Consider the following 27,451-nt stretch of genomic DNA (forward strand, 5'->3'; position numbering starts at 1 on the left):
TGACTACTACATGACCATCATCCATGACAGCTTGGCTCAGTTCTCTTGCGGATCATTTTTTACTAAGTGATTGCAGATGTCTGGTAGGGATTTCTTCACCTCGGTGGTTTGAGGAATTTATAGGATTGAAACTGTTTCTTCCCTGGGGCCAGCACTCTTGGGGGAGGGGGGTGGTGGAAAAGAGTTTTGCCTCTTGTCCTACATATCTGTTAATAAGATAGTATTTAAGCCACCATTCATTTATGCTTTTGAGAGGAATGTCTAAGATGTTCTCACCTGTATCGCTTCTAGGGTAATTACATGTTTAGGAAATGAAACAGGCTGTTTGGCCAAGGTAGATGCATGGCTCCTTGCGTTACTTCTCTTTGAAAGCAACTGCTGTCTTAAGAGCACTCTTACCTGGAAAACATTGGTCACATTCTTGTCTTGTTTTCCGTGGTGTCTGTACAACATGCTAGGTACTAAACCAGGAAATTCATCTATGTAAAGAGTCCTGCACATACCCCAAAAAAATTTTAATGGAGCTGTTTTTTATCCTGCACAAGAGGGAAAATGTGATACTCCATGGCTTTATAGAGATTCATATACGATGCACCAAAAGCTGTTAGCATGCCTCTCTCTGAAGAAAAAAAGAATTCAAATGCTTCAATTAGAAGACTGTAACTCCAAGAGTAGAGCCCTCAAGGAACTGAAGGGAGGGAGACTTGCCTTCTGGGAGGTACTGTATCAACAGGAGGGATGTGAGATCAACAGGAAGAACTGCTGCAGAAAAGGGCCCCAAGGATGGATCAAGCAATCCGTAGATGTACCTTAAGCAAAGCTTTTCAGTGTGACATTCCATTCCCACCCTCCCCACCACTTCTAACTGCCAAAAATAAAAGAGCTTTCTGGTTCAAGGTCTTATTAGAAGTGGTTTGGAACTATAAACAAAGATTGCCCTTTTTGGTTTCTGCTGTGTTGAGGGAAATACAATGGTGTGCTATAATTATAAAGAAGAAGATGGCATCAAAGATGCCAGATTCCATTATCTTCCTAGCTGGAACAATATGTAGGCCCCACAGTTTTTGGCTCACTGGGTTGAAAGTGAGATGACTCATATAAAATCTTAGCCTTAGGAGTCTTGTTCATTCTGATAATTGGTAATTTAATTAACTCGAATCTCTGAAAACTAATGAAAAGCAAACAGAAATGTATTTCATTTACCACTCCTGTAACTGACTCTAATTGAGTGGGAGCAAGCTTAGTCAGTTCCATTGCAGGATGAAACAAGTTGCCTTGTGCTTTCAGAGAAGGTGGCCATTTACAGTCATAAGGAGACTCCATTAGCATCATAACAGTCTTATCCAGGGATGATAGTGAGAGAAAGAAGTAATACACCTGTTAGAGCATCTGCTTTCATTTTTTTTAATCTAGGTATATCTTACGGCTATAATGGGGCTATTACAGCAGTTAAAGTAGCTATTGACCTAAAAACAGTCAACAACTGACCACACGGATTTACCAGCTATGGTAAAGGGATATTCCCATAACTGAAATATTCAACATAATTGTTGACTTACTCAATTCCCAGGCATTTTCAGTTTCTGATAAGACTAATAGTGGTAGAGGGAGGTAAGAGTTTGTTGATATAGAAGAATGTGTTTGAATTACTGCAATCCCCAAATTAAATGAAAGTTAGATAGAAATCTTCCTTACTTTTTGTTTTATTTTGAAAGCTGCTGTATTGAAAGTTATTCATGCTGCACTACGACATAGATTTCAACTATGGAAAGAAAGAGCTATGAACTTTCTACCTTAGGTTTGATGGGCTGATTTAAAATACTCAAGAATCATTGCTTGGAAGACAGAAGTGCGTGCTTTTCCATAACTATCAGGCATAATAAAATCTAGACAGATGATGTCACTGGCAGATAGTAGTTGGATAATCAAAATCATCATACTGGCTCCAGTAGTTGCTTTTTGCCTGAGAATTGGCTGTTGCCTGGTCTTTACCATGAGATTTATTTTTTTTTTAAACTGACACCTTTTTTTAACCTCTAGTAAGCATTTTAGTTTATCAAATGCACAGCAAGTCTGTGCATATATCCAGGCGTTAAAATGTAGTTTGTGGCAAGTCTTCTTCCTGCCCTCCACCCCACCCCCACCAAAACAAACCCAAAACAAAATAACACACCAAAAAACAAACCCTGTATAATGTGTAGAAAAGGAGCGGTGAAAGCTGTTTATCCTCATAGGAGTAACAAAGTATCATCTATTCTAATACCCTTTGCTGCTAATTCTGTCACTTAGTTTGCACCAATATAAAAACAAAAGTTAGGCGCACTGGGCTTGAAATGTAGGAAACTACCTTTCATCTTCACTTGTTTCACTTGCAAACTCTTGCTCTGCACTTGAGGGATGTACGTATGACAGTAGGTAAAACAGTACATCTTTTAAATGAGTTATACTTTAATTCCATTATGTCTTCTTTAGTTATTAATGTAAGATAACAAGTATACCAGCTTTGATGCTGAGTCAGAGAACTGTACAAATAATGTGGAATTTTAAAGAATTACTTGCAGTTGTTTCTTATGAGGCCTTAGTTCCCTGCACACTGTACAACAGTCATCACTTACGTTAGTTTTGCAAATACCAAAATGTTATCTCTTGTATGGATCCATCAACTACAGCATTGCTAGAATGCTGATGTTGAAAATTCATTTGTAGAAGTGTTAGAAACAACCCATGGCTTTATTGTCCCATGTTGTAGCAAGCTATTCTTCAACATAAACAGCTCCTGTCTTTCATTTTTACTGTTTATTTGGTTTGGATACACAGTAAGCTAGGGCTTGGACTGTGCTATTAAATTTCTGTACTAGACATTGAGCAAAATTTTCTCCTTTTGTTTTCTGTGCCCCTAGTTGCACCATTATGAAGTTTGATTTGTATTTACTGAGCCTCTGTGTGAGTACTGATAGAGACTTTTTTCCTCCGAGTATCAGTTGCACTGCAATAGATGCTGCAGGTAGGAATATGAGCTGGTGAAAAAATGAACTACAAGGTAATGCAAAAATTCTTTCTGTGTTTACCAGCGAGACTTCATGACTGTTTTGCACGTTATTATCAGTGCTCATCACTTCCCATGCTAAGAAGCTGAGGTTTTTCAGATAATTAAAGTGACAGTAGAGGTTATTTTCTTTGGCTTTGGTACATTGGCTTCAGAGGTTGTGTGTAGTTTTCAGAGTGCTGAAATGGAAATATGTTGCATTGTCAGAAAAGTGTTTTCTGAGCTCACAAACTTTTTTGGGGGAAAGTCAAAGTGGATAAAAATGTATGTAAATACTTGAAAAATATATCCCTTACGATTTAGTTGGAATTAGGGTGCGTTGTAATACATCTCCTTACTGTCTGCCCACCCCCCAAGTTATACTTAGGCAAAGTATGTGGAGTGTTTGCTTTGTTCTCAGTTTCTGTGAACTACAAGAATGGCAGTAAAATACTAAAATTCTTCTTATGGTAGTTGATAGTCATTTATAGCTTGATCAGGAATGTCACAGGAGAAGAGTGCGTTTGTGTAACAGTAAAACTTCAGCAGCACTAAAGATGGAGTTTTTAACTGCTAGAATTTGAGCATCGGCTGAATACATTTAATACACATAAGTCAAATCGACAGAAAAATACATAGGCGCTAGTAGCTCTGTGGAACTTACTGACGGTAGCATTCTCTGATATTGCTCCCCTCCTCCTGCTCTTAGTAAGAGAGTCTAAAAATAATTTGTACCAAGACTTGGGCATGATATGCTTTATAACGCTAGTAGATCATTGGACTTACTGCAGTTAACTCGTACCTATATAGAGAATTCATTTAAAATAGTTTAACATTGAAAAGTTCAGCTGTGAAGCCTTATTTCCAGAAGTCTGAAATTCCTTCAGTGATTCTTGGAGTACTGTTGGTGAAATCAGTCCAAATTAAATCCAAAAATAGAGACATAGATCCAATTGGCCACAGTGCTCTGAATGCTGAGCACTTAATTACCAGTCTTTACGGCTGTTTAGAGTAGCTGAATATTGCAGTTCATCTCAAGAAACTTGGGTTGACTTATTTGCTCTCAGAAAATCAAAATATTTACGTGATTTATCGCATGCACTCGATAGGCTCCTAAATGTCTTTCTCAGGTCTGAGAACGTGCCATTGCACTGGGTGCCTTTGCATTACAATGCAGAGATGCATCTTCTTTTCACTATTATAAAATGAACTTATGTACAGAATTATATTGTAATTATATTGCAGTTAAATTCTGATGTTAACTGCCAATAAAACGGAGCTTTATTGACTGCTTCCATTGTTTACACATAACTGAAACTTCTTTTGGGAGGGACCAGGGAAAGACAGTTGAGTCCTTTCATAACCTCCCTTCTCGCCACGTGTGCTGACAGATGGTCCTTCCCCTTCCCTCCTCCCAGCCGAGGCACCATCTCTACATGCCCTTGTACTTTTAGGCTTCCACACAACGTTTAACAACGGAACGTTCTGTTTAGCCGTTTCAATGTATGTTTTTATGCCTAAACCAAATACATACATTTTCTTTCTGTGAAAAATGTTGTTGATCTAGAAGCATTTTAGGTTTAGTCGATGTGAATTGGAGCTTAAAAATGTTATCACAGGAAGTTCTTCTCTGTAACTAGCAGTGCAATTTATGAACTGCTAAGCTTAGTTTTTCATATTGAAAGGAATGAGAAACTCGTTCCACACTCTCAACAGCTGCTGAGTTCAAGCAATTGGGTAAAATATAAAAGATTTTCTTAAGATATGTTCTGTGGGCAAATTATCCCCACATATCCCCCACATATTTTTTTTTTCTGAAATTGATTTTCTCAGTCACTGACCGAAACCCAGTGCACACTGGTCAGTTGTCAAGGAGGTATTTCAGAACTGCCTGCCACATGCACTGTAACGATGATTGCGGTGTCGGTAACTCCCATTCAGAAGAAATATCTGATCAAGTGATCCTCCAAGGAGTCTGCTGCTGATGGCTCTGGGTAATATCCTTGGATTTCAGCACTGAGCTATGGCTGTGCTTCTCTGCAGAAGAGTCATTTGCAATCCCCTCTTCCTTCATCACCTCCAACAAACTAGTCAGTGTTCCAGAATTTTGGCTGTGCTTCACCTTTGTGTCTATTTGTTTTCTTGCAGTCTGCTGCTTTAATGCATAGCAGTTAATAAAATAACAAAACCGTCAGAAAGAAAAATACTGTATGAGAGTGCTAGGTGGGCTTCCTAGCAAAAGTTGAAAAATTAAGCAGATTCTAAACCAAACATACATAACTGTCAGCAGTGAACTGAACGAATACAAGGGAATTGGGCTGCGTTACTGAAAGCTGAACTTTCTCTTTGCTCATTTCTTAGAAAGCGTATCTGAAGCACAATCACATTAGATGCAACCAGATATGTTCTTTCTTACCTGCTCAGAGAACTGATGAGATGCAGGTGTTGTTGAAACTCATGAAGGCACTTGGATTTATGGAAGTTGGGAAGATCCTAATTTTCACTGAAGTCTGTACGTGCTGTGGTCCCTTACAAGTGATGGAAGAACTGTGTCTTTGCAGATTTCAGCACTCAGCAAATACTTAAATCAAAATTTGCTACATCTTAGAGCATAAGAACAAAATGAAGAAATGTTTTAAGCAATTTAAATCAAGTATATAATAAAAATTCCAGGTAAATTGACCACTGAAATTCACAAATTTTTTAGGGTTTTTTGTGTGTCGTGTTTGTTTTTTCTTTGGTTGGTTTTTGGTTTTGGGTGTGTTTTTTTTCAAGCAGAGATGGAAAATGACAGAGAAATGGTGATCTTGCTTATTTCAGGTTCTTGTAGATTAGTCTTATTCCGCCTCACTTGGCAAATCCATCAAAAAAAGCGAAATTGACCATTTGCTCCTCCTTTGTAGCTTCAGTGATCTCATGGGGTTTTATTCCAAAGACCTATGGAGTGGAGTTAAACCTTTCTATATCACATAAAGACGACAGAAGAACTTTCACATATTTGATGGGGGGGGGTTTTGTGTTTGAAAGCATCTGCAAAATACCACTACAGTTAGGCAATGAAAAAGTTATTTTCTGCAGTTATGCCATACTGCCATACTCAGAGGTTTTAATAGCATCCTAACTGTAATTTTACAGGGGTTTTTTTAAGCTGTTTATGATCTTGAGGTTTCCACCTTTAGAGTGAATGGATTGCTTCTGATTTACAGCTCAGTTCTCAACTTTTGTGTCTATTATGTATATCAAGTGAGATGATGTCAAAACCACTCAAGAGAAATCAACTTTTACATTTGCTTTTCTGATCATCATAGTCTTTGAAATAGATGCTTACAATGTAAACATAAGGAATTTTAAGAAAAACCTAAGACTATATCAAATCTATTCCAAACCAGAATGCACTCTATCATACTAATACTATGTTTAATGGTTGCCAGGCTAAGCTAGTAGGCTTTCTACAGTGATCCGTATTCTCTGGTGGTACATTAGTTTACAGTAGATTTTATACAAGGGTTATACTTCTGATGAAGTTGTGTTAATTTGTATCATTTCAATTACAAATGTTTTTGCAACTCACTTGGAGGTGCAAGTCATTTGGATGTTCTTCATGCTATTTTCATGCAAAAAAAGAAAATCTCCCTCTGTTGAAGAATAACTTTTCCACACTAACTCCTGCTTTTTTATAGTGTTTTGTACTGACCTCTCAAGTGGCCTTTGTAGCCTCTGAGGGAGCAACTCTGTTGCCTCTGGGCTGTTCATGTTATTGCACTGTGTTCTGCAAGGGTAACCAAATATTTGGGTTTAAAAATTTGGGAAGTATCATATGAACTGAATGCTTTATGATTTCATGGTAAATGGGGGGAAATTGCTTTTAATAACAAATATTAAATTAAAAGTTAGAAGAGGATCTATTGATTGATGATCACTATTGAGGATAGGTTGAATCAAATATAAATTTAGCCATCCCTATATTAAATGTGCATCAAGAAAACAGCTCTCAGAATGCTTTCTCTGGTAGTTAAGCTCCTATTCCCAAGCAGCACTTTTGTCATGAGTATTTCTTTCAGGGAAGGGTATTCTTAGATTTCTCCCCCAACTCTGTAATTACTTGGATAGAAATCTCCGGATATTATTATTTTTTAATGATTCCAGCTTTATCAGCATCTTTTTCATATTTATTTATTCCAGTCTGCATCAGACCTCTTACTCTTAATTGCTTACCCTCATCTGGGCATTGGAACTACTGTAAAGTGAGGTAAAGGCTCGGTGGTTATTCTTCCTTTCACTCTTCAAGATATAATATTGCCAGTAAACATTGAGGCACATAAATTATGAATTAAATGCAACAGAGAATGATAGGTAGGTAGGTTAAGCCCACTGTTTAAGACATTAGCAGAGCTGAGATCAGTCTTCTGTGTCATGCTATGATTGCAATCTGCTCAAGGCAGATGGAACTCTTAAATCCCGGGGTGTCCATTTTCACCACCAGGAGTAGTTGGAAAGCGGCTTTGCTGCGCAGTGGTGCTGTCGCAGCTCTCCTTGCAACGGTGTCACACGATCTGACACACTGAGCAAAGGACTTGGGGTCACCGTGTGTACCGCCGGCTGCTCATACACCTCCGACTCGTGGTGCTCGGTTGTTACTGAGATAGCGCCATCTAGTGGTGACAGCCTGGTACTACCAGTTAACAGCTGCATCTTACAAACTTGTGGATAGGTTTGCAAAGATCTACTTAGTTTTCAGTTCTATTCTAGTTTGCTTTAACTTTCACTTCAAATATTGATTCAGCAACGATTCTTCAAATTCTGTAATGTTGGCTCTCTAAAATTAGTGTGAAGCTAGGAATGGGACGAATCAGTCAGAGCCTACAGTGCAAACAGAATTTAAAGCAGACTGCCTTAGAATTAAACAACCTCTTCTATGAGTCCTTTGTCATTTCCTCTGTATATCACAGAATGTTTGGGTTGGAAGGGACCTTAAAGATCATCTAGTTCCAATCCCCCTTCCCTGGGCAGGGACACCCTCCACCAGCCCAGGCTGCTCCCAGCCCCATCCAGCCTGGCCTTGAGCATCCCAGGGATGGGGCATCCACACCTGCTCTGGGCAGCCTGGGCCAGTGTCTCACCACGCTCATGGGAAAGAATTTCTTCCTTATATCTAGTCTAAATCTCCCCTCTTTCAGCTTAAAGCCATTCACCTTGTCCTGTCCCTACAGGCCCTTGTAAAAAGCCCCTCTCCAGCTTCCTTGTAGCCCCCTTTAGGTACTGGGAAGCCACTATAAGGTCTCCCCAGAGCCTTCTCTTTTCCAGGATGTCTTCACAGGAGAGGTGCTCCAACCCTCTGAGCACCTTTGTGGCCCTCTTCTGGACTCATTCCAACAGGTCCATGTCCTTCTTGTGTTGGGGCCCCAGAAGTGGATCACTCCAGGTGGGGTCTCACGAGATCAGAGTAGAGGGGGAAGAATTGCCTCCCTTGACCTGCTGGCTGCACTTCTTTTGATGCAGCCCAGGATGCAGTTGGCTTTCTGGGCTGCCAGGCACATGGCTGGGTCATGTTGAGCTTCTGGTCCACCAACAGCTCCCAGTCCTTCTCCTCAGGGCTGCTCTCACTGTCTGCCCAGCCTGTACTTGTGCTTGGGACTGCCCCAACTGATGTAGGGTTATGTTTCCCCTTTTCCAGTCAGTGGGAACTTTACCTAACTGCCATGGTTTCTCAGATATGATAGATAGTAGCTTAGCAACCTCTGTCTTCCAGTTCCCTCAGGACCTGTGGATGCATTTCATCAGGTCCCATGGTTTGTGCACCTTCAGGTTCCTTAGGTAGTCTTGAACCTGATCTTCTCCCAGAAGAACTCTGGGCAGTTCTTCATTCTCCAAGTCCCTGCCTTTGCCTTCTGCAACTTGGGCAGTGTGGCTGGAGCACTTGCCAGTGAAGACTGAGGCAAAAGAGTTGTTGAGTACCTTCTGGGTCCTGGGTAACCAGGTCTCCTGTTTCCTTCTGGAGAGGGCTCGCATTTTTCCTAGTCTTTCTTTTATCACTGCTGTACCTATAGAAGCTTTTCTTGTCGCTCTTGCAAATAATGTCAATAAAGACAACTAGTTTATGGTTTATGTGTTCATCTGTTGCTTTTGAAACCCTGTTTTCTTACTTTATTTCTGCCTGTTCAGCAAGGGCCCCACCTGTAGCCAGGCATAGGTTTTAGCGATATATTCCCTTCATTTTTTCCTGTGCATTAGTGTTATCTATATGTGTGTTCTTCTGGTTCAGCTGAATGATGGCTTAGTCTATCCTGTGGCTTTCAAGAGGACCCAAAATGGGAGAAACACAATGACAGTTACAGGAAGCACAACTCTCAAGCTTTATTAGAGGTGTTAATTTTCTGTTTGCTGCTCAAAGCTGCTATTGACTTAAACGGATGTTTTGTACGGGCTGGAGCATCTGGGCCTGCCTGAAGATAGATGCAGCCACTGATGGCATTTTTAATAAAACCTAGCATCCACATTTTCTATTTAAATACTTTTCTGGGAGATGCTTAATGCTGCTGTTTAAATCTTTTCTTAGAGAAAAGATACATTTACAAGAGACACATGTAATGCTATGACAATTCCTTGAAGAAAGACAGTGTGTTTTTTCCTTAGCTCCCAGCCCTATGTAGTACGCTTGTAAAAGACTGACTTAAATGTCTCTAAATCTGGAAAACTCCATAGATAATGGAAATGGCTTAACAGAAATAACACCTGGTCTATCAATATAAGCTGTTCCTTTAAAAAAAAAACCAAACCAACAACAACAAAAAAACCCCAAAACAATAAAACCCCAAACCAAATCAAAGACACACACACAAAAACCCAACCAAAACACAACAAGCCAACCAAAAAAATCCTCACACATCTAGAGAAGTCTTTGGCTTCTTAGATTTCTCTGAGAGTAGTAGCGGGAAGTAAACTGCATCCTCTGAACCTCTCTGGTGGTCCTTCTTTTAGATGTTTTAACTTTTTAGTTTTGGACTGGGGAGTGACAATTGCTAAGTAAAAAAATACACATTCTGCTGTCACAGAATCTGCTGCTTTCCCACTAAACTGACTAATAAGGTACCTTATCTCCTACATTTTCCATTTCTCCATTTTGGTGTGGTATAGTCATGCTCAGTGCAAATACTGCTAAACTTAAAGATATTTGATGCTATTTTCAGTACTAAAAGTTCACCATATACTTTGACATTTTTGCTTCATGGTTTTGTAGAATTTGATCTCTATCCCTAAATCCAAGCTTGCTAAATAGTTAACAAAATGAAGAGATTATCTGAGAAACTCAGTGAGGGTTTTATATACATTTATGTATTGTGGTCTTCAGCTGGCAGAGGCAACCTTATGTTTGGTTCTTGCACAGTACCTGGTTTTAAGCATGGGTACTTAGGCACAATTCAGAAGATGTGAAGTGTGAGTTATATAGTAAATGGATAGAGGCACTTCCATAGGGTGAGCCAGAACTAAGAAATCAGTTTGAAAATGGTTGTGCATACATCCATTGGCTTGCTTTCTGAGCAGATGTGTATGAACTCTGGTGTGCTGGATGCAAGCTGTGTAGCTGTGGTTACTACAGAGCTGAATTCAGATCGATTCTGCGGAGAGTTTGGGCATGTTCGCTGGGCTCGGTGTTGTACTAACTGTGGTTACACAGCTTTGGGTTGGCTCCACGTATAAGCCAAACGCAGCAGAAGACTAGATATACACTGAAATATTTGGCTCAATTGGGAGGGAAATTTCTTTGAGGAAATTCTTTGAGGACCTGGGACTAGTTAAAGAGATCAGCGAAGGTCTATAGGTGTCCAGAGGGAGTCAGGTTTCTAAATAACTTCACGAATACAGAATTTCCTATATAGAAAGTTAAATGCTTAGCAGTTTGCAAAAGAACTGTACGGGCACAGTGTCTGACAACTCAGCTGCAGCACGGTGTGATTGCCTTGTATGACAGCTGACACACGCTCATACGATGCTACATAGGAACCAAATATATTTTAGTAAAATAGCTGTATGTGAATGATATCCAGCCCTGTTTTTTCTGTGGAAGACTCAGTGACTTAATAGATGGAACATAACAGCAAACAAAGAACAGTGAATTATGAGCTTTTAAGTTTTTTTGTAAATATGTGAGCAATATTTTGAAAAGCCAATTTAGTACTCCACTGATTATTGATAGTAGCATTACTTTAGATCATTGGCTTTACTGAAGTAGTGGCAAACCATGTAATCTGTTGATATTACCCTAGAAGAAAAAGCATTATTAACTAATCTTTGTTTCATCTTTTAAATTATCCATAAGTCAAACAGTTCAGTGCTGCTGCGCTTACACCAGTTCAGTCTTATAATTAGTTTAAGATACATAGAAAGCAAAAATGCTCTTATGAGACTTAGTTGTAACGACTGGAAGGCTCTGAACTATGGCCCATTTAAATGGCACTAACTGAAGCCTGACAGTGTGAAACGGCTGAGGCAGTATTTGATCAAATTTCATTTAACATAGACACACACAGATGAAAACATGTGTACTTCCAGCAAAGATGTAAATATGATACTTGGTATCTGGAAGATTATTGCCATTTGGCAGATTAGTTATTAGCATATTAGAATAAATCATAAAGTAGTACAGGTGAAATTTCAAAAGATTACCAAAATTCTTTATCTTGGGATTTGATAGACCATGTCAATAAGTAGCTAGCAATTTCACTGTCAAGCCCAATGCAGTGCTAAATAAAAAAGTATTTAGGTTATTAAAAACGACATCAAAACCTTTGTGTTCTTTATCCAAAGGTTTTAATCATTCTACTATTTTGCTCGTGCAAAAAAAGGAAGACTTGCTTCTGGGCAGTGACAAAGCATTATGGCAATATTCTCTGAAGTTCTAAGCCTTGAAACTTTGAACAAATGGTGAGCCAAACTTCGACTCAATCGTTCTGTTTCAGAAAATATTTTATTGCGATCATAATTGATGTCAATGGTGCACTAAGAAACTTTGTGGAATGAACATTGCAATATAGAAGTAAAATATTCATACAGAATAACCAAATTAAACCGTTTCTGATGGCAAAACCAGGCTCTGCTTAAGGGACAACAGATGGTTTTTCATCTACCATAATTTCAGTGTTTAGTATTACCCCAGGAGGAACGAACTACAAGTCTAAGGTTTTGTTATCTGCCACAGATGAAAAATTGCTTTGAAACTGTGCCAGGAAAATACAAAATTAGTTTGTGTAACACAGATTCCATAGGTAAAAACTACATGGGGCAGCTGCAGATTTGGCGTTTATTTTATTTTATTCAACTTCAATTCACTTTTTCAGCTGGGCGTAAATGTACACAGTTCCACTTGGGAGGTCTGCTCCCACCTTTTATCTCTGAAAGTTCAGGTAGGTTTTTCTAAACTTAAAATGCAAACACCAAAAATTTTCATAAAAAATACATGGCCATTTCAAATGCTAGCCAATCTTTCTCATTTTGTCTTTGATAGTATACTCTGGATGTTAGATAAAGAGACAGACTAAGAATGAATTATTGAACATTTATTACCACATTAATAATAAATAAAAATGAGTTATCAAGAGAGACAAATCAGTATTTTAAACAGATAGTTTGAGTTGAAAAAAATATATGTAAGAGTTTTTCTACTAAATTCATACCAGTATCAGTATGAAATCTTTGAGCTTGTGGTCTTTAACTTCCAAAGTGCTTTTAGTGACATAATCTAGAAAAAAAACCCTTAATTAAATGAACCTGCCCTTATGCAGTAGTGTTTTTAAAAAAAATAATTGACTGTTGTAGTTGTACAAATATAATAGCTACAAGTTAGGATGCTGTCACATCATATTCTGAAAACTAATAATAATTTCAATAATAAAGAATAAATTTTAATCTTAATATATTCCATTCCTTATGGAATATTCACCATTAGCACTGTTAAATTTTAACATTAATTTAATATTAAAATATTGTCAGTAATTTGTTTCACAGTGAATCTCTAAAAATTAGATAGACCATCCATTTGACATGTTACCATTGACAACGGTGGCAAAAAATATTATTTAATTCCTTCATTCTGCTTAGAGCACGCGCTTGCTTCCCATTTTCTACCTTGCTATGTTTACTGTGACTGCAGATTTTCATTAGCCTTAGCAGCTACGTATTCAAGACGGGGGAAAGACACATACTGGGTCTGCATAATAGGGAATTTGGTCAATCCTAAGTACTTCAAGCTTTTCTGCAAGCCAGTACAGAAAGAATCTTTGCTTTCCTACTGGGTCTTTTGGCTGTTATCTGCCAACTGAATGCCATGAGTTGTCCAGCTAAGGTGCCGTAATGTTCTTTCATTTTTGTTCCAGTTGAGCTAACAAATCGTTTTGACTAAAAGGATAACACTTTGGATTTAGCTTTATTAAGCTGCCTGCTGTGACTAGAGAATTGCCATGTGATACACAAATACTGCAACTGTAAATCTGATGGGGGGGGGGGGGGGGGGGGAGGCTAACAAAAAAAAAAAAAAATAAAATTCCTAAAAGCTTTTGGACAGCTACAGTTCAGAACCAGTCTGTGCTTTATGGCCAGTTTACATCATCTGCTCTACCAGGCATCAAACTACTTTTCACGTGGGCGTCAGCTTGACTTGTTGAACTCCTTTCTGTGGAGCTGCTGCCAGTTTTTCTTTTTGTTTATACTTTTGTTGGTTGTTTGGTTGTTTGGGTTTTTTTCTCAGAAGCACTCTAGTAAACAGGAGGGCATTAAGTGACTTTCCTTGATGACAGGCTACTGTAATATTTAAACTCATCAGGAGATCCATTGCTGGAATGTTTATCTAAGATAGGTTCTGTGGGAAGTCAGCAATAGCAAGCCTCTACTAATAAAATCTTATGTAGATTTGGCGGATATTTGAACTTTTAAAAGCTCCTTAGATAAATGCAGATTTCTACTTCTAAACCATTCCAAAGTGAGCTATTGTTCCCTTACTTTGCCTGAATTCCTGATTAATGGTCTGCAGGAATCTGGACTCATCATTTCTGAATAGCCATTATAGTCTGGAAGAATATCTGATTAATTTTGAATTTTGGTACTGTTCTTCCGCGTTCTTTTACTTAATCCCAGGTGTTGTCAGCTGCACGTTTATGAAGTGTATTTGTGTACATAAATGGTTGATGAAAATAAAAATAATTACTATATTGAATAATCTTGGAACTATCTAGAGTTCTAAAAAACAGAAATAAAGAAATTACAATGTTAGTGGAGCAATATGTAGCTAGGTGAGTTCTAGGGGCTGTAGGCGTAATTGTACAAGGTCAAAATCCTTGAACTAGGAGAAGAATCTATAGGAATTACTGTCCAAGGTAAGTTCCTCAAGGATAGTTTGTGCCTTAGTAGTTTTGCAGTCCGATGCCCAGGCTGAATCTTAATAAATACTCCCCTATCTTCATGCAATTTCTTTATCTCTAAAAATATGTTCTCTAGGAATGAAATGGTATTGCAAGAATGTTAATTTCTTTTACAGTTTACAAAGCTTTATGGTTTTCAAGGTCTATCCCACATAGTCTTACTAAAGGATGTAAAGTTAGGTGTTCCCCAGTAGCACGTAATTTAACTACAATCCATGAAAAGTGAATTGTCACCATAAAATGTGATAGTGGGAGAGCAAATGGATGGGTTTAACAGGCTTGGATCCTTGAAATCTAAGGGAATTTGGAGAGTTCTAGAAAAGCATACATGTTTGCTTTCTTGTGACCTGTACAGCTGTTTGTGATGGTTTTTTTTTTATATATACTTCAAGCTAATGAGTTAATTAGATTTGAAAAAAAAAAAAAATTCAGCTTGGATCAGTTCATGTCCTGAGGCCACAGGAAGAAGTGCTTAAGAATCAATTTATTGGTTGCTGATTAGCCTACACCCTCAAGTGTAAGCAAAGTTTACCTATTTACATATGTCAGTTATTCAACTGATTGTAGGATAACTTGCTATTCCTCTGATTCATTTTTGTTGCTATTTGAGGATTTAGATGAGTTTTCTTGTGTTACCTTCCTGGTTGTTAAGTTCTCAGAATGGAATATTGTGCTTGTACTTGTGATCCTATTAAGGTGCTTTTTGAAACAATGGCCATTTCCTTATCTTTGTTGGTCAAGATTTGAGGTTTAGAATAATGGTCAGGGGGTTTTTTTTGTCTTGTTAGGTCCCTGTTAAGGTTTACATTTGAAATGCTGTCAACCCTCACTAAATATTGGTGGCTGGCCCTTAAAACATTTGCTACCAACCATGTGTTACTGTCTAGTTTTGGTAGTTAGTGACACAGCTGGTAACGTAGTCCACGTTTCTGTGAAGTACCTGGAATTTATTCTATATGGACAAAATACCTTTTAAAAAAAAAACAAACAACCACACACACACAATGTTTTGAAGCCTTAAACTCTCCCTGATGAATTTACTTTAATGTTCTAATATCTAAAACATCCTACAAGTTTAAACATAATCCTGTCAGTACTGAGTCCCTGGGATTTTGATGAGCCTGTATTGAGTAGAAGAGAATTGATTACTGAGTCAACTGAAAATGGGTAAATTAAGATCAGCTGAGAAAAAAATTTAATATAGTTCTCACTGTCTTGAGCAGACTGTAAGAGACAGCTATCTAGGCATACCTTCAGTTATTTAAAAAACACATTCAAACAAACCCCACAAATCTCTTAATCTTGTTTTATATGGTTCCTTAGTTGATAGAAATCCTAAATCACAAGAGAGCAATAAAGGGGAAGTTAACTCAATAAGGTCCATTCTATTTTTACTTGGAATTGTTTTAAAGTAGCAATATAGTAATACAAATGAAAGGAAAGTTTTCATATTTTCAGATATCTTTATTTCATTTATTAGAATATTTCCAGATGAACTTGTGACACTGTAAGGATGATATTGCTGCATGCAGTTGGAATACATCTAGTGTTGCCCTATATATCAAAACCAAGTAATTTTCAGGGTGAATAGAAGAGGAAGACATGACTAACAGCTGTAAACATGAAATGCATGAAAGAAAAAATTTACTACAGAAAAAGTGGTTAAATAGTTTTGCTATGGAGCAAGAATATAAGCATATATATGTATATACAGTGTCTTTATATCCCAAAGCAAGCCCTAAACTGAAAAGGTAAGGAAGTTAAGAAAAGAGGAGGTGCTGGAAGCCCAAGGAAATTGTTGCAGCAAGCTGGCATGTATCAGGGGGAAAAGGAAGCAATTGGCAAGGGATCAAAGTTTCTCAGAACTGTTAGCCTTAAACTGTCAGAAAGCTACAGAAGAAACAGTGAGTGTGAATAGTTCAGGGTTTAATATTTTGGAGTACTTATGCTTTTATTGACTTCGAAAATTTATTATCTTGAAATATATATAAAATCAGACTGTTTGGCAGCTACTTTTGGATGTAGGCTTACTCTTTCTGGTACAGGGAAAGTCTGTCAGAGCTGGGAAAATGGATTGCAGTGTATGTGTATATCAGTTATAAGATATGATATTTAAGCTGGGTATACCTTAGTAGAATCTATTCTTTGTTAGTGTCTTACACTCAAAAAGTCCTTTTTTTCTTTTCCCTCTCTTTTTTTCCCCATCTCCATGGAACATAAGTTCCTATAGCTGGCTTGGAGTAGCAGCTAATGAGCTTAAAGATGGCTAAGAGAAGGTTCTCAAAATTAGACTCCCAATTATAGTAACGGACAGGACATTAGAAATCTTTGCAACAATAGGTGAAAATTATTGCTTCATGACTAGTAAGAAAAACAAAAAAGCCTACATCTATTAGAGTGAGTAGATTGATTGATTGTTCACAACATAATGTTAGAAGGAAAAAAAATACCACACTGACCTCTGAAACAGCACTGAGTGTTATTTAGCTGCAATACAGTAGTAAAATTGTCAAGTAGTTAATTAACAGAAACTTCATTTTTCTGTTCAGTGAAATTTAGCACGATACCTAAGGAAAAATTAAATCAGAACTCAATTCTAGACTGACTTTCTTGTTTTAGCTGATAACTTAGTGTCTCAAAATTGGTTCTTGATTGTTTTAATCAAGGTTACTTTTTTGATTTCTACAGGAAATTGCTTTTGGTCCTGGTATTAAACTGTCACTGATGTGCTACTTTAACACTCCATAAAGGAAGTAAACATTTGTCTTGAAATAACTAGTGAGAGTTTGTGAGTGCCAGCTGGCTTTTCTGGGAGTTCCTCAGAAAGGAAAGGGAGCTTGAAAGAAACAAGATGATCTTGAGGGGCTTTTTATATTATTATTTTTAACCAAGATGTACCATTAACAAGTTCATCAGTAATCAGAGAAATTTAATGATTGGAGAACTTTACTACTTCCCCTCACCACTGAAGCTGACAGGAATGCTAGGTATCTTAAAGTTATTCCCTGTTTATGGAAGAGTGTATTAGCCAGTTATATTGAAATGTAAATGCTAAAACAATTACAAAGAACGCTTACAAATAACACACACATAAAGTGGGAGTCCAAGAGATGCTTCAGATGTTTGACTGTTTTGGGGTATTGCCCAAAATATGTTACCAAATGAATGGTTTCATCAATTAGTGCCAAATGGATAGCAGAGGGGTTGGAGGAGCTATAAATACCTCATGCCACCTATAGTTTCTGAATTTCTATGACTTTCCATGTTCATTTCCACTATTAAACTAAAAGCAGTTCATGCTTCCCCACCCCCTGTGTGCAGTCTTGTTCCACAGCAAAAATGATGGAATTTGCACCCACCATAAACACAGCAAAGCTGATAGGTCACAAAAAGCAGGTAAGAGCACAAAGCAGGTAATGGCTGCATCATGAACGATGAGCTAAAATCATGCATTAGTCTGCCTTCTGAAACCTCCATGGGTACTGTTGTTACAGAAGGTGCTTCAAGTTTCTCCAACAGAATGTGCATGGATGGGAGACTGAGATGCAGCCCCCCACCCCCACCCCACCCCCGTATCACTCTATGGTTGTTGGGGAAGACGTAGGGGAAACCCAAACAGTGATCTAGCAGGTACATCTTGGTCTCTGTTGCAGTAGGATTTAAAAGGCATGTTCATTCCATAGTAGTAAGGCTTGGGGAATAAAAATTCCAATTTTTACCGGAATTCCTTTTAGGTAATTCAGATACAGTTATGTTTCAACTGCAATAGAGAAAGGGGAGGAGTAGGCAGTGATTGCTTCTCCTTGTTGCTCACTGTTAACAGGTGTGAAATGTTAGATTAAGATGTAAGTGCAGCCACCTATATGGCCATTGCTTCTAATTCAGGACCCATCTTGGAAAGCTAGTGCTGGTTCTGGGAAGTTAACCAGCTGGTGAAGCTATCTGCAGATCTGTCAGACGTGATGTGAGGCAGGAGGAGCCTGTCCCTCAGGCAGCTGCACAGGCTTAGTCTGAAAATAAAACAGTTTGAGCCAAGTGACGAGTGGAGACGTATCTGTGGAGGGATTGTGCCAGTCAACAAACCAACTTTGCATGCAGTAGGTTGTATGGATGTATCGCGTTAGCCGAAAGTTTAGTTTCTTCTGAATAAGAGTCAAATTTCATTTCTTGCTACAAAGTGGAGACTGCCAGATGCGTGCACAAAAGTGGGATCTCATTGTGGAGCAGGTTGTCAAGCATCTGGATTAGGTACAGACACTAAACTATATTCACAGTATGCAGAACACATCAACACCTCTAACTGTCATATTTTGGACCACTGTCACCACCTGTTGTATTCCCCCATTGTTAGTTCCAGCAGGTGTGGAACCAAAGGAATTTTAGGTCCAGCATTTCTGGAGGTGCTTTCATTCCTTACTTTGATTAGAAGCACATAATTCAGATGGAATACTTACTGACGGAAGAGACACTCATTTATAATGTTACTAGTAGGAGTTGGATGACTATTCACAAGCTTGAAGCAATAGCTCTTGCTGTCACTTTCCTCTACAACCTTTTGGTAGAATTTTTCTTACCCAGACTACTGTATGAACCTTTTTGATGGAAACATCCATCAATCATTACTTATTTAGGTGTTACTAGACATTTTTAAAAGCCAAAACTAAGCTATTTTCCCTAGTAATTAATTAGAATCTATTTAAATCTTAAAGCATTGGAAGTTTATGAGGGTTGGTGCACATCCTGCAATGTCACATGATAGTATTGACTTCAAAAGCATTTTCCAGTCTATAGTAACCCAACTGGTTTTAATTTTAAGCTGAAATTCCACTGTATTTGAACCTTTAAAATATAATGGACTCCTAAGGATATACTTCAGAATTAATGTAGATGTAATTCCATATGCAGAATATCTCTCTCCATAAATGACACCAATGATCCTATTAAATATTTACATTGCATAATTTGGCCCTAGATTTTATAAGCACACCGAGTATGGTTTTTCAGTGCAGGAAGGGACAAATATTTTTAAGGAACACCAAGCACAATTTTATTTTAAGAGTAGTCTGCAATAGCATCAATAACAAATGATCACATAATTTTTCAGTAAAACAAGAACTATCATGGGTTAACAAGAAAATAGTGTGGGGTCTGTGGTTTTTATTGTTGTTGTTCTTGGGGATCTTTGTTGTTGTTGTTAGTTTTTTTTTGTCCAAAATGAGAATTTTGGATTGCCTTTTAAGTGTATGATGCTTAGAATTTCAGTTAGTTATTTTGACTTGGTGTGATGCGTAGAAGTAGTTTAAGGCTAAGACATTTGCAAGATAAGAAACATTTCCTATCTTTAGTTCTTTTTAACAAACAAAACTGAAGACAATGCAAACACGCTTCATATTTAAACATACTTCTTGATGACTGGTTTTGAATTAGCTGTTTTAGGGGGTGAAGTCTGATACCTTAGTGGCTTAATAACTGGCTTCAAAAGGAAAGTCAAAATATTCTGACAAGTTTGTCCTCTCTATAGCAAATGTGTGTACCTCGTTCATCCTTCTAATGTATATTTTTTGTCTACTTCATAAGGATGTTTCTGGAGTGTTTCCCAGTCTTGTCTTTCTGATATGTCTATGGGTTGTCAGTAACAATTGTTTTAGATTTCATGTATATATTTAAGTCTTGTCAGAAATACAAGTTACGTTTTTGATTATGCCAAACATTCATTTATGTCTACAAAAGAATTCACATCTGAAATGGGAGAAAAATATGTCAAGTCTGGAAACCCATGAAGACAGAATGACAGAATTCATTTTTCATAGCCAGCTGTTGGCCAAATCCTGGAATATGACAGTGAATCAGCAGATCAAATTTCTGGTGGCCAAAATCAGTATGAAAGAGTCCTATATATTTCAGCTCTGACTAGTTCTTTGGTTTAAGAGTCAAAACCAGAATGAGTATTTCTCCTAATATTTGCTGCTTTAATGGCATGGTTATTTTCTCTTAGGAAGGTGACAGGTTGCCATAAAGTGTTTTGAGAATACAAAGTACTTTCCTGTAAAAATACACATGCTTACAGCTCGCTGAAAAAAAATGTCTCTTCTCCTAGGCTTACCAGAGCTGCAAGCCTTCCTTCTGCTTGCACAGTATCAGTCATAATTTTGTAGAGTTGTTAGTATGGCATCCAGGAACTTTGCCATAATTGGAACTACTGAGATAACTAAGGTCAAACAATGGAATAATTTAAAGAACCAGAGGAGCTTTCAGAGATCTCCTTGATTAAATGAACTTGGCTTTAAATGAATTAGATAAAAGAAGAAATCAAACCAAACAACCAAAAAAACCCAACCAACCAACCATAAATAAATAAATAAATAAATAAACAAACCAAAACTACCCATCTTTGTTAGTTTTTTAGCTTTTCTTCCCTGGTGGAAATCAGAGCTTTTTTTTTTTTTTTTTTTTTTTTTCAGGTACCAGTGAATACTCAGGGCATTTTACACGTTGCTGATAGCTCTGTGGCATAAGGTTCCTGATGGTCTAGCATGTAACTTCTGGTAGAACACTCAGCTGTGTTGTAACTATAACTTCAGCTCATTGTGCTACAACTTGCACTTCATGGAGTATGAGATATTACAGTGTGAACTTTTACAACTGCTCTGAAGGATTGCTCACATCGAACAATTGGATTGTATACCTAACAAGTGAAGAAAGATGGGGCAGACGGAAAGGCATGGCCCAATTTTTAATGTCAATAGCCCAGTGACCGAGCTGGAGGCCAGCTAATGCCATTGCCCCAGAACAACAGCAAAGCATTCAAGGGCAAGCAAAAGCTTTCGTTGGAATGTAAGTAGAAGTGGTGTAGTTGCTGATGCCAAACCGTGAACAGTACACAGATGAAGCTAGCATGGTAAAAAGTAGTATTTAATTATTATTTTTTTATGTGAAGTATTTGTTCCAAAATTACCTGGTTTTAGATTATATTGGGTATACCAAGTTCTGACAGTAAGGTGAAAGGCATAGAAGAACCTGGGGCCTTGGAGAGCTCTGGAAGAACTTGTCACTTCACCAATAAGTCTGTGATTTCAGGATATTTCTAGAGGAACATTTGAGAAGTGGTTTTAAGAAACAGTGTAGGAGGAGCTCAGGAAAAGTTATGGCATGTGACTGTTTCACTGAGAAATGTGGTTTTGTCTTAAACCCAACATTTAAGTTGAGGTAAAACACAACATGCACCTGGAAAACACGTTCAGCGCTGTGTGACTCGGACATCTTTCTGTCCTTCCTTTAGTCTACTGGAGAGTAAGCAGATAAGCAATTTCTCATATATCTCTTAGCATTACACTTTGGAATCCGACACATAAGGATGTGCTTCAGGATACCCCGGTTCCAATGCATATCACACGGCAGCAAATTAAAACAATGACAGACACTGAGCTGTTATGATAGGTCATTCGGGTGTATTAATCATTAATAAATGGCTTGTTAAATACAGCTGGATAAATTCCATGCCTGATATCCTTTCATGCTAGTTAGCTACCTCAAGATTTCTCATGTCTTCCTTGGAATTCAACATTAATCTTAGTGTCTTTATTTTCAGTTAAACTCATGGTGGCGAGGCCAGTTGTAAATGAAGAAGATGTCACCACCTGAATGCCTCCAGAGGGTTCATTGCATATATTCTGAATAACAGGATAATGTATTCAAACATGTATTCAAGCAAATAAGTCTTCATTTCACAGGCATACAAATGAACTACTAATAATCACAAGAAAAAGTGCTTTTGTTACCTTATAATTTCCAACGCCTACTCTACCAAGTTTAATATCATTAGGTGAAGGCCTACTGAATAGATAGCTCCTTCTCCTGGTCAGTTTTTCGTACAAGGATAAGTAAATACATCTAAAGACATCAGAGCCTAGGCTGAAAGATGTGTGTGAATAATGAATGTGTAGCATGTATCTAATCTATTTTGACTTGAGTGTTTTGAAAGAAAACACCTTACCACAACATTTTTTCCAAGAGCAGTTACCTCACGGCAATATTTAGCCAGTACAAATGTTCGCTTTCAGAACGTCATCATCATGATTTGTTTTTGGTGGAGCTGTTATTACAGAAGATGTGGCCTTCATTAATATATTCAGTTAATTTAATCCTGGGCCTGGATTTAGCACCAAATCTGAACCTTTGAGTAACTGTTTTCTGTTACTTAGTTCTGATCCTCAGTTGTAAGAATCGTGTCATTCTGAAGGTCTCTCCTTGTACGATAGATTTCCTTCCAGTGGTAGTTGCTACAGAGAATGAATGTGCAAAACTCCTGCTGTGTGATGCTTGAATTTGTCATTCTGCATGTTATTATTCCACTTTCTTTCTTTGAGGCACTTCCAACTTTTATAAGTCTCTAACCTTATTGGTGTACTACCTAGGTAAGAAGTGAAAAGGCTCTTGACTGTTGTGCAGCTTTGATCGGGACAGATTATTTTGGTTTAAACAGCATTTACACACTAAAGCAGTTTAGCATCAGGTTTTTTTTATACCAGTTGTTCCCTGAACATGATGAAATCATATAAGGCTGTATAAAAGAGCTCTGTGTTATTGTAACATGTGTTGCTCTTCAATACGAAGCTGGAGTGGTGTAAGAAGACATCAGTCAAACCAGCTTGTGCTCATGGAGCCATGACATTCTTCTGACTGCAGGCTAGAGCTTTATAGATGGGATGCACACAGTTGCACAAATCATAATCTTTACTTGTGATAGGAAGATATTGAGAGCTAAACTTTGAGAAATTTCCTGTTCCAAAAAAAGGATTAGTAGAATCTGAATTCATGACACATAAAATCTGAATTCCTGATACACAGTCTAAGTACTTTGGGACTGAACTGTGTTAGTATTTGTGCAGATGTAAAGGAGCTGCAAAGGCATAGTGATTCCAAAGCTCTGAGAGACAGATGGGCATGTATGTGCACACTCGCACTCTATGAGCAATAGCTGCATAATGTGTCATAATAACAGAAATTTTATAACAGTACCTTAGTGGGTGATTGACTAACCTTGTAATTTCTAAAATCAGAATGGAGAGTTATGTCTGGTGAACTGAGTCTCAAAAAGGTTTGCGGCAGTAAGACTAAGGAATTAGCAAACGTAAGCAGAGAAGAGAAACACGCTGTTGGCAGCATATCAAACGCTGCATTCATTCCTGGAGTTTGTGCTTATCAAAATGCTAGCAAGGGAATGGGCTTGAGCTGGGAGGGACCTCTGCTGTGGTGAGAGTAGCTGTTGGTCTCAGGTCTGAAATGGACTTTGAACAACTATTTTTAAGTTCAGTGAGCATTGTTGGTAACCAGATGGATTGCTAAAAATCTGTGAAGGGTGGTAGTTGTTTACTACTGTTAGTGTCTTGTCATTCCTTTCCATAAGCCTTTAAAAGCCAGCTGCCATGTGCTTTTAGTCTATATATATAGTTTTGGGTCTTATAGCATGAAGAAAAATAATCTTAAATTTCTTATATTGTATCACTGTGGTTAGCACTGACCATAAACAGTCTGTACTGAGCATAATAAAATAGATCAGAATTATCTTTATCAGGGTAGTGGGTGCATAAATTCAGAAAACAAGTTGATCTAATTAAGGTATTGACTTCTGTTCTCACAGGTGATACTTTTTTCCCCTTATTTTACACTGATTATGGGCTTTGGTTTTTACAGTGAATAAATAGAACAGTAAATATTTAAAAGCTAGTTTAGCAATAGGTAGTGAAAATTACATTAGACTTTTTCCATCCATAGAGGCTTTGAAAGCTAATCTTGATGGGTGCTTAAATAACTGTACAGATTTATATTGGTTAGTGTTATTGTATTGAATGGGCTGATAGCTTTCTCTGCAATTCAGTAGACATCATAAGTGGTTGTTATCCAATTTTGGAAAGCATAGGGAGGAATTCATTAGTTTAAGCCTAACGTTGTCAAACCCAACATACTTATGAAGCAAGTAATTTAGATGCAATGAACTTTTAATATATTAAGGAATACTTTTGGTATTCATTATCTGAATAGAAATTTGTAAGAATGCATTTAATTTGACAAATGAACAGTGAACTGGTAATTAAATTAAGCTAAAGAAACTAACGAAGTAGAATAGGACTTCAGTAGCTAAAAAACAAAGCTAAAAACTACCACCAAAAATAACTCCCACAATGCCATGAAAACCCTCACAACTTTTAAAAACTGTTCGTTTGCTTCTTAAAAGTATTTACATTCTGGATAAAGGCAATCTTGTGGATGTAAGAGTTCTTGATAATTTTAAAGATGTTTAATGAAAATGTGTCTCCAAGAGTTGAAAAAAAAGTCAAGTAGTCTGTAACTACAACCAAAATGTTTGTATTAAGTAGATCCAGAATACTTAAGAGAGATTTTGGCAATAATTCCATGTAAAGGGTCAGAAGGCCTACTACAAAATCTGGGATTTTCTGTATCTGTATACACAAGTAATAAAGTATACAGCTTAACTTATTTGATGATGGTTAAATTCTTCTTAGGCTACATCTCATAACTGTGCTGCTCTCTTAAAACATTCTTTGTGACTTCTTGGAGCAGTTTTATTATTGCCAGGGTGCCTGAGAATTTTAAATGAGACTTTAATATGTAATAAATTTCAACAAGAACAAGTCTTGTACTTGATTATAACACCAGACACTTTAGGGTTAGGAAAAAATCTCTACAGCTCTAATGCATATTTAATTGGAGGAATGATTTCAGAAGTTTATTTTACACAATTAAAGTTCTCCTTTCTACAAAGCTTTTTGAGGTGGGGCTAAACAAGCATTAATAAATAAGATAGTTGAACAATGTTTCCAAACATTATTGATTGTAATTTTATTGTTGATTATAAATTTAGCCTTCATCCAGTTGCCCAGATTTGAGGGGAGGATTCATCTGTTCCTTCTTTATTGGGAGATGATGGTTAGAATAGTAAAAAGAAATCTCTGAATCTATGAGTTTGGCTATGATGTCTTGTGCACTTGCTGTCTAGATGATTCCTCTTTAATATTTGTGTACATACAGAATATACTGTGCAATTTTCATTTATCTTTCTGAGTTTTCTCCAAAGGCTATCAAGGCTCTTACAGTAACAAAATAGTGTAGGTGGTGAGGGATCCATCGATGTCAACACATCCAACCCCTGTCCAGAGGGGGCAAATTAAATCACAGTATCCAGGTTATTATGGAACACTGTAGCACTATGGGCCAGTGGAACAATTCCCATAGTCCTGTTCAGGTGCCAGGAGATCTCAGGAAAGATCATTAGGGAGAGAGCTGTGGACTATGGGAATGTTGCGCGTTGATGACTGGCTGTGCGTGTTCTGCAGCTTATTGCTCTCTAAAGTCTTCTATGAATATTCACCAATTACCTATTACTGTTTCTTGGTTATCTGGCTACTAGCTTTTGTGTACCAAGTACTTTGCATGCTTTGAGCACGATTTGTTAAGACATGAGTGTCTGCTCTCAGTATGGAAATAAATTCACCAGGTCCTTGTGCTCATGTATTATACTGGGAGGAAAAGCTGTAACGTTCATTTCACCACTGAAGTGAACTCACCGTGCCACCACGAGGGTTTTCTGGCGTTCACTGGAAACAAACATATCATAGGAATTCAATTAGGTTTTAATATAAAAAAAAAAGCAAGCAGAAGTAAAAATATATGTAGACCCTTTCTTGGCGGAAGAGACGTGTTGTCACAGCTCACTGACTGCTTTGCCTGCCTTGTTACGGGGAAGTGGTCTCACTAGATTGGGTGATGCCACTTGTACTAATCGTACCATTTTCTGCAGGCTTTTATTCAACACTGTTCTCGTGTTACTGTGTGCATGTGTGTATGCAAGTTTTTTGCTCTTGTCCTTGGATGGGGAAGAAGAAGATGCTCTTCTCAGTATAACTGGTGAAAATTGTTTGTTTGGTTGGGGTTTTTTTCTGTGGCTGTTCTGTGCCTCTTAAAATTTGCCAGTTGAAGCACATGAGCAGTAATTTGACTTTTCTTTAGGGAAGTGTTTTGGAGGTTTTGTTGTGCTCTAAGCCTTTGAAAACATTAGTGTTTGTGCCTGTTTGTGAAAACTCAAAAATCTGATGGTTCTTTAATCCCCCACTGGTAACTGGATTTGGTGCAAGGATAGTACTCCTACCCTTGTAATTTTTTTGGTTATTTTCTACTTGCCCTTAATATTTCATGCACATTATGATTATCTTACATATGGAAAATCAGTGCTGTATGTACAATGTTTCAGGTTTAAATAGATGATTAATTTACTATTTAAAAAAGGATGTACATGAAAGAGTACAGCGCTCTGCCATGGAAATAAACAAAACTGGAGTGTTTCCTCTAGCATAAAAAAAAAAAAAAGCATCTGTACTGTGTAAGACCTGTCTAACAGTCTTACAGTTGCTACAGCTTCAACTTCAGTAACTTTTCTTGTTTTGCATTGCTAGCAAAAGGGTTCTATAATGTTAAACAGTTGCTCTATTACAATGCTAAATTTGGACAAATGAGATTTAACAGATGAGTAAGTTTGCATACACTAAGTCAACCATGAAGCAACCATTTCTGAAGATCTGGACAAGCATATGATAAAGAAATATTTTTTTTAAAAAAAGATAGTCTTTTCTTCTGTTGCCTAGATCTAACTTATTAAGATATCATTGTCATGGCACTGATTTGTTCCCCAGTCTGTTGTTTGACCTTAACATTACTTGAATAATTTGTACTTTATTTCATGGGGGAGTTTATGTTGACAAATGGTCCGTATAGTCAGAGGATTATGATCTACTTGGTATTTAGTTTTGCCACAGCATAGAGTAAGACACTAAAGTTATCTTCAGAGCTGAAAGTTCCAACACTAATTGCATTGAATTCAACCTTACTCATTTCTTGGAGCCTATCAGCATCCTGATAGCTGCCATGGAGCTGTTAAAAAACCCATACAGATTGGTTCAGAGCTGCAACTCATTGATGCTGAAAATTCATGGTGGCCCAT

This window comes from Falco cherrug, chromosome 8 (assembly GCF_023634085.1).
Source record: "Falco cherrug isolate bFalChe1 chromosome 8, bFalChe1.pri, whole genome shotgun sequence".
Taxonomy (NCBI): domain Eukaryota; kingdom Metazoa; phylum Chordata; class Aves; order Falconiformes; family Falconidae; genus Falco; species Falco cherrug.